Here is a 9652-nt window from a genome sequence, read left to right as displayed (position 1 = left end):
ACCATATATACATATACCCTAGGCTAAGCCTGGTACCCATTTCATTCACCATCTACAATGGAAGATGAACAGCTTGTGTTGACTGTAGACTGACTATCACAACCTGGATTCAAGCCTACGTGAGTTCAACCCTGTGTGGCCTGTAAATGCAATCATTCATTTTACTGTGCTCGATTTCAAGTTTGAAGGCTGTACTGAAACACAGCTATTTCTGCTTTATTGTGGTATTTGCTTCATAATGGTATCCAAACCCAGTATTTCATCTTATGTAAATACCACTCTGTCCCCTAATCTACATTACACCTGTTACATGCATGAACAAGGGAGAATTTTGGGCAATTACTATAATTTTCAAATGTTTTATTATGTAATTATTTACATATTTTACATAAATTTAACATTCAAAAGTTGGAAAAACCATATCTGAAAGATCAGCAATGTATCTATAATTCAAAAACTCTGAAATACAACTGCTGTTCAACTCTGAAATATGAAAGCAGTTTAATCCAAAGTAAATTCATAACGACAATTGGGTCTCTGACATACTCACCAATTTGGGAACACCTAGTCTACATATCAACCTTGGCATCAAAAAGAATTTACCGTATTTTAAGAAATATACAGATACACAAAAAGTTTTGGGAAGATTTTCCCTAATTAAACAAGAATTGATCAAGAATTTATTCTATGATAAATGTAAATATGTGAACAGCTTATTGGTAACATTTTCTTTATTTGGTTTTTATAAGATTAAGATATGAAAACAGTAACACTTGGCTGGTTTAAGTTACTCTAGGTTAGGCAATCTTGGGTCAGTTTGGGTTATGGTTAGGTTAGATTATGCTTTGGGTATATCTAATTAGGTTAGGTTAGCTGCCCCACACACACACACACAAAAAAAAAAAAAAAAAGAAAATTCGCTGTGGATATCAGGACTCTGGAACTTTAACATTCTGATTAGTTTAATGCTGATCAGGTTTGGGTAGTTGGATAAAGGTTTGACTTAGGTAAGGTGGGTGTGGTTCACTTCTGGATAGGTTAGGTTAGGTTGACCAAAAATACACCGCATTAATTTATATCATAACATTATCCTCTGACTCTCTTTTACCCTATTTGTACTATAATACGACATATATAAAAAAAAGAACTCTTCAAAATTCATTACACCCAAAGTAGTTTTGTATCTTTTAAAATGTTTTATAGTTCTAAGAAACACACTGCATGAAGATCACTAAAGGAATTTTAACAGGAATCTGGGTTACAATATAAGCAAATAAGCACAGAAGACTACCTTAGAAATTATCTAAGCATTAATCAGCAAGCATTGGAACTCACAGTATGCAATGTAATGCAATCTTTGATGAATAAGAAGACAAGGAAAGAATACAAATCCAATTTTCATTAGTAGCCTGAAAAAGGGTTATATATGGGGGCCATTATCACATGTAAACACAACAGATACCATTTGAAAGGCTTGAGACATTTTACTAACATGTCTGAGTGTTGTTACTTTCAAAAATGACAAGTCTTTGGGTATATTTGGTCTGGAGTATTACAGTTTAGTCTAAATCATATTTAAGATAATTTGTGACAATATATAAAAACATTATTTCTTTATTACATACAAGGAGGCTGTAGATATAAATTCCTAGAAGCAAAATAGCTCTGTAATGGAGGAAGAATGCTCAATACCTCTCAGAAATATACTTGGAATGAGGGTAACAGATAACACAGAATATTTCTTAATTTTCCTTTGAAATACTAATACAGTCCTTTCACTGTTTGTGAATCATTCTTTTCTTTAAGCCCTTTCATCTTTATGAAGTTAGAGAACTACTTCAATCAATGTCACACAAAGTCAGAGATTTTATTTCTGTTTTTTAATGCAAATAGGTCCTAATGCAGCTTTCTAAAAGGAGATTCAATTCTAAGCTTTGTGCTGAGGTCTAGAGTTGAACAGAAAAAAGAAAACTATAAGAGAAAAAGAGCCAATAAAGAGATTCAAAACAATTAAAATAGTTGAATTTTGCATTTTTTTTTTTTTTTTTTTTTTTATACTTTGTCGCTGTCTCCCGCGTTTGCGAGGTAGCGCAAGGAAACAGACGAAAGAAATGGCCCAACCCCCCCCCATACACATGTACATACACACGTCCACACACGCAAATATACATACCTACACAGCTTTCCATGGTTTACCCCAGACGCTTCACATGCCTTGCTTCAATCCACTGACAGCACGTCAACCCCTGTATACCACATGACTCCAATTCACTCTATTTCTTGCCCTCCTTTCACCCTCCTGCATGTTCAGGCCCCGATCACACAAAATCTTTTTCACTCCATCTTTCCACCTCCAATTTGGTCTCCCTCTTCTCCTCGTTCCCTCCACCTCCGACACATATATCCTCTTGGTCAATCTCTCCTCACTCATTCTCTCCATGTGCCCAAACCATTTCAAAACACCCTCTTCTGCTCTCTCAACCACGCTCTTTTTATTTCCACACATCTCTCTTACCCTTACGTTACTTACTCGATCAAACCACCTCACACCACACATTGTCCTCAAACATCTCATTTCCAGCACATCCATCCTCCTGCGCACATCTCTATCCATAGCCCACGCCTCGCAACCATACAACATTGTTGGAACCACTATTCCCTCAAACATACCCATTTTTGCTTTCCGAGATAATGTTCTCGACTTCCACACATTTTTCAAGGCTCCCAAAATTTTCGCCCCCTCCCCCACCCTATGATCCACTTCCGCTTCCATGGTTCCATCCGCTGACAGATCCACTCCCAGATATCTAAAACACTTCACTTCCTCCAGTTTTTCATTTTATCTGTTGCTTTTTGTTGAATTGTGATTCTTGAAGGCACATTTCACATTGAACACCCACGTAAATAAGTCAGATTTACAATATTGGAAGGCTAATTAGTATTATCATACAAAATGAACATATATATATTATTTTCCAAAAGTGTTCCAGCAGACTGATGGAGAAAATCAATACATCTCATAGATTTTATCGAATCCAAAATACTAAGAACAACATATGGTTTACAGGAGACATCTTATAATGCTTAGCATCACAGACATATTTGCAGGCATTATGAGGGCTGTTGTGGAGCTTGAAATGGCTTACCAAGATTATAAATTCCAACTGTTTAATCCCATGCACAATTTGCCATTAACCCTTCAACATGGTTTGAAAAATCTAAGCCATAAACAAGCTCAGTGTGGTTGTCCATCACCTTCAGACATGGAGAAGGTAGTCTGTGATCCCCGATTCTGAAAAATATTGAAATCAGTGTAGGCATTTTACCGGAATAAACCTGAAGTTTTAGATATGGTCCTGTATCAGTCTAGTGTAGACATGCAAAAAATCTATGGAAGCAAACACAACTAACATACCACATCCATGTTAGTTTTTTCTCACAAATCCTATACCTACACACTAGACAAATGTAAGTCCTGTACCATTCTATATCTTGTAGTAAAATCATAAGACACTGAAGCCAACTGGGTTTCTATGAAAGGAGAGAACTTTACTCTGCATACTGGATATCCATGTCCCTGAAACAATTTGGGAAGCTGATGCAACTCACACTGTGATCATATAAAAGCGATATGTAAAAATAAAGAGTACATGGCATTTCTGGAGATAATGCTTTCATCGTGGTGCTATATCATGCTGATAAGACCATCAAACAAAGAGTTAACCACATAATCTTTATTTCCTTACAAACCCATTACAAAATACATATATAAAAGTTAGCAATCCATATCATTACTAAAAGTAACTCTATAATATATACCTTTTTTCTTCATACTCTATTGCCATCTCCTGTGTTAGCGAGTTAGTGCTATAAACAGATGAGGAGAGACCACAGCTGCTCACATCCACTCTCTGGCTGTCATGTTTAATACAACAAAACCACAGCTCCCTACCCACAAATCCACAACCAGGCCCCAAAGACTTTTCCATGGTTTACCAAAGATGCATCACATGTCCTGGTTCAGTATATTGACAACACGTCAACCCAAGTGCATCACACTTTCTCAATTCACTCTATCCTGTGCATGCATTTCACCCTTCTATATGTTCAGGCTCCAATTGTTCAAAATCTTTTTCACTCCATACATAGGTATACAATATGGCTAAACAATAATTCACACAAAGTGTTCTGATAATAATAAACAAAAAAATATTATGAAGGGGGTGGATGCCTCAAGCATCCATGGCTATGTCAGTGCCACCACAAAACCTTACTTGCATATCACTCTAAAAACTTTTCCGAGTTTTTTCAACTCCTTATACTGTACAAGAATTCTTTTCAGAAACAGCACACTTATTTTACCAGCATTTTCTCCACACTCTCATTAACCACATACAGTAATACTATGGCAGTGGTAATGTAAAATATGCTTTCAATCAGAGGATAGTACAATATTGGAAACATTAGGATATCAGCCCCATCTAGCACATAATCATAAAATCATAAATCCTGTAAAGTATGTAACAGATAGATGAAACATGATTCATGAGGTTAAAGATGGGTTACATTCCTGGGGCAAACTTCTCAACCTCTTTACTGTCACTCACTCTCCACCCAGATTTCTTCCTTCTTCACAGAGTTGTGATATCTTTACACAAAATATTAAATCAATGCACTTGGCACATGACAGCTAAAGAAAGGATGTGGACAAATGAGGCCTTTATTCATCGGTTCCTGAAGCTGCCTTGCTAACACAGAATGGCAAACAAGTATGAACACAACTAAATCAATCATTTAGAGTAGAAAAAAAAAACTCTGAAAGCACTCAAGTTGCTGACCTTAAGATTAAAGACTGCTTGCCCAGGCTGTCTTGAATCCCATCATGGATGGCACCATCAGTGCCTGCTGCAGCAATGACGTTTTGATGTACTTGCACCAATGACAGCTCAAGACTTCCAATTTGCAAGCATGTATTGTCACTGATGGCTGAAGTTTCGTCTTTGCATTCCATATTCTCAGTGTCCCATCACCTAAAATGTCAGAGAAGAAATCAGCTGCAAATAGGATTTTTTTTTTGTTTCAACAATTCCAAAATAAAACAATCATGGTGAAAATCTGAAATCTTTAACTACCCCATTCCCTAACTTCTGCTGAGTTTTTTTAGGAGTGGTTTGACTGGAAACAGAGTTATGGTGATAGACAGATAGGAAGACAGAAAAACAAGTGATCATACCTTTTATCCTACAATAAAAATGGGTGAGATTTTCTTATGTCAGTATTTCTCATCTGGTTATACTTTAGCACAATATGAATGGATATGGGCCACCCTGGTTCAAGTTCATTTCTCTGCAGATATGTCTCATGCACCACAAGATCATTAAATGAAATTCATAAGGTGGACACTCAATACATGAACAAATATGGACTACCCATAAGTCATAAAAAATTAAAGATGAAAACTTAGCTCTGATCTTCTTACAAACTATGTTCACTGGTTTTATAATCCCTTAATCAAACTCTGCTTTTTCAAACTTCCTTCTATCATTTCTTATCAGCACCATTTTTGCACTATTCAGAAAGTGTCTCAACATGAAAAATCCTCACTGACCTGTGCATATTTCACTTCAAGTAAAGAAAACATGGACATACTGAAAATCGTTTAACTGTACTTTTTTTGCTGATAATATTGCTAGATATCATTTATTTTAGAAGTCTTCTCCCTGTTGTTAGATGCAAAAACAAACTGCATTTAAGAGGGGGTGCACAACTCCTTCCTTTATCCCTCATCATATAAGTTCGGCCATTTTTTCTACAATGAATTTCTATGTCTAGCTTCTAATTCTCTTTCATGTCTCAGCCTCCTTAAACTCCAGTGAAAAAGCTTTACCACATGTATACATGTATTACTTCATAAACTAACTTCCTCTTTCAGACGCAATAAGTTCTCAATCTTTTGCAATTGTCACACTATTTTCTTATTCATTATCAAACTCTGGTACAGTATCACATCCTGAACTTGGGTTTTGATTGGAAGAAGACCAGCAAAGCAGGCCTAACAAGAGATGAAGGGAAAACATTCAGTAAATCATTAACAAATACACAACTGGAAGGCCTAACAGTGCAATAAGAGGAGTTTTCCGAGATAGAGTGACATGGTAGAACTGCTTCTTACTGATGGACTGAAAGTGGGTGGAGGGAAGTATGTAAAAACAAAGGCTACTTCCAGCTCATGTTCTGCTTAGACCATTCAGATGGCACTCTATTTTGATGGCTGAGGATGACAATTGCAACTGTCATTTACAGTAGAATACAGGTAGGCAGAAATGGCTTTGATGTACAATTGAATAAGCATGGACTTAATAGTAATGTGCACTAAAGGGAAGTAGGTCATGGTATGAATAGCAAGACTATTAAGAGATCTATATGGAGAATGCAAAGTGTATATTTTCAATTTCTGATTATGAATGGATATGTAGGGATGTCAAATGATCAGACCAGAAGTGCCTAATCTGAAAAGGAAAGAGGATTAATGATAAGTTCACTTTCAGCTCAGATTATAATGTGCATTTGAAAAGGAATGAGTGTCAGTGATGAGGTTACTTTCAGCTCATATCATAATATGTATTTGAAAAGGTACTTTCATTTACCTGAAACAGAAGCAACACACCCAGACAGATGTGGTGACCAAACAGCTTGATATACCAAAGCTTCATGGCCCAACATTGTTAGTAAAGATTTGCCATGATTTGGATCCCATTGAAATTAAAGAAACAAGTCTGGTTAGTTAATCTGATATGCAGAATGAATACCATTAGCTGTTCATGTATGCTTTAATGAGGGATAAGTCTGACCCTGGAATTCAACAGTTATGGACACTTTTACCATGGCCATCCCCTTGAGGAAATTCCCAAAGGAAATGGGCATCAGAATTGTAAATAGATAGATAAAAATCTGGCATAACAGAAGAGAATAACATTCTTTCATTAACCAGCAATTATTAACAAACATTTCCCTCACATTTTGCGCTAACTGTACTGCCAATTCTAACATTGATCACTTACACATCAGAAAATTTAAAGTAAATATCTTATTTATTATTTTGCCTTCAACCACCCTAGTAGCAATACTCTCTACACCTACCTGAGATTTTGATGGGTGAGTTATGTCATATGTGTATATCTCTTCATGTCCACTTGCAGGTGTTACTGGGCTCTTTCTACAAGAAACTACACTGTGAGTGAAAAGTCATCTTTGGTCTAGATTTACTATCAAAAGTATTGTGTTATCAGCTGATTCACCTCCCAAGCCCCCTACTCCTAAAAGACTGTAGACCTGCTTGTCTTTCCAAGACACTTGGATTCTCTTCCTTTACACCCCATCCATAAACAGATTAAATAACCATGGTGAGATCAACTGTGTTAAATGCTTTTTGTAGGTCCAAAAGTGCAGGTTTTGTATAATTTTCTTTTGATATAGTAGTTTTAAGTAAGTCTAAAAGGTAGACCAAACATGTATTTGTGGAGTACTTTCCCCTGAATCCTTAGTGAAAATTGTATCATTATTTGATATTATGTACTTTGCTGATTGATCATAAACAACCCTTTCCAATACTTTTGATATTACATTTAGTATATTGACTGGCTTGTAATTTCCAACTTCTTGCCTATTATTCTTTTTGTACAATGGTTTGACTTCCTTTAGCCCAGCTGGTACTTCACTTGTACAGATTTACAATATGTGTTATTGGTCCTTTTAGTACTAGTGCCCTGTCCTTAAGGAACCTTGCTAGTAAACCACCTACCCCTGTACTTCTATTAGCTCCTGGCGTCTTTATACACTAAAAATATACTCTTCCGTTACTTCTGTCATCCTAAAATTGTTTTCTGTAATCCTTTTTGATCTATAATAATTTTCAGAATTGTTGTATTTAGAATTAGCTATATCTTATTTCTTACTTTACGGAATTTGTCAAAATTCTCTTTATTGCCTTTATCTTTCCTGTATTCAGCAAAATGTTCACCCCTTTCTTTTAACCTCTAAAGAATTTCAGTAGTTCTCCAGGATAGGAGAATGTCAAGCTGCCATGGAATACCTACACCATGTCTAATGCCACACCATGATGATTATGACTGCCCTTAGCTGCAGATAACAGCACCAGGTTGTGCGGCACCAGCCAAACAGCCACGAAATTAAGGAGACCACCACACCAGCGGTTTGTTACTCAGCACCATAACACGCTCAAGATTCCTGCAGTTTTTGGTATTTCCAGTTACTATCATTGCCCACACATACTCCAAACCATCTTTAAAGTTTCATTTACAAACACAATACTCCTTTTGTTCAAAAATGGCCAGGCTAGCCTCTCTGTCCCACAACGTTGGCCACCTACAACAATTTGCATCACGCTCTTGCTCACAACACATAAAAAGGAAAAAATATAACAAAACCTTTACTCAGATTGCAAAACAATCACAGTATACATAATAATAGTATACAACAAATAAATTACAGAATAACCAAACATGAAAACAAAACAAAAGTTGATAGATTTACAAAAATCATAAAGCCAAAGGGGAAAAAATCATAAATTTACAAAAATCCTGGAAAGCAGTAACATTAAAGAAATGGCAAAGCTTAAAAACACCAATGCAATTGCATCTTGCAGTACATTACGATAACAAAATGCAGACTGAAGGAATCACAATTTACTCAAGCACAAAAAAATACTAACAAATTACCAGCCAGCATTCCAGTAACAAGGTCCAATGACTAGTACAGTACCCCTACATTTATGAATATCTCACCCTATAGAAAATACACCTTAACTCTATCTCTTTATCCTGTGGAAATTTATGAAAAATGCGATCTAAATGAGTAGTTTTCCTCCTATTGCATGGATAACATCCTCCTGCAATGGTTTTGTAAACAATAACTTGAATCTGGCACGTATCTGCTGCTGCCGCTGTTGTCAGACAAACCTTGACATCCATCTTGGGTCAAACAAACCATGACATCAATCTTGGGTCAGATAAACCTTGACACCCATCTTGGCCGTTCCAAAAACACGTGTGTGTGTTCGTTCGTTGGTCAAATGACACATCGAGGCAGACTCCGCCCACTCGTGACGTCACTTCGGAAGGCCAGCGTAGCTACCCTCATATGATTTCTGTTCCAACCCATAACCACAAAAGCGCTCGCCTCAGCCTCAACGCCCAGGAATAATTTAGCTCATGATATTGTCGTCTGTTTGTTTGGAATACAACGGAATATGCTATACCTAGAATTTTATATTCATCGACCCGTCACTGAATTTATTTCCTTAACTAGGTTTCGTTGCCAGTTTTACTAACCCGATTACAAGAACAACTAAGGAAATAAAGTCTTTATTATGTTTACGCTTTTATATTTCACTATAGAATTTCCTTATAAATGGTCATTCCAAGTTCGGATAGAGTTCTACAGAGTGTTGTAGTTAGCCCCTTCATTTTCTTGTCGTTTTCTCTCATATCACATGATGAATGGAAACACTTCCCTTACTCAGGTTTTGTGGTGCACAATGTGTAATGAGCATCACCAAAGCAGTTATCTGTATTTCTATGTGTCATTTCAATCATATATATATTCTTAATACTATTCTAGAAATCAAATTGAA

General features: G+C 36.4%; 1 long non-coding RNA gene across 1 annotated transcript; it reads right to left on the bottom strand.

The window, feature by feature from the left end:
* Positions 1-343: 343 nt before the first annotated feature.
* LOC139758627 (uncharacterized) lies at positions 344-9133 on the bottom strand. The gene is made up of 3 exons (XR_011714873.1): positions 8979-9133; positions 4839-5030; positions 344-3292 (listed from the first exon to the last, which is right to left on the bottom strand). It is a non-coding gene; the product is annotated as an uncharacterized lncRNA (long non-coding RNA).
* Between the last annotated feature and the right edge of the window lie 519 nt (positions 9134-9652).

The sequence above is a fragment of the Panulirus ornatus genome, chromosome 31, assembly GCF_036320965.1.
Source record: "Panulirus ornatus isolate Po-2019 chromosome 31, ASM3632096v1, whole genome shotgun sequence".
Taxonomy (NCBI): Eukaryota; Metazoa; Arthropoda; class Malacostraca; order Decapoda; family Palinuridae; genus Panulirus; species Panulirus ornatus.
Note: the sequence above shows the minus strand (reverse complement) of the source record. Positions and strands in the feature narration are given on the sequence as shown.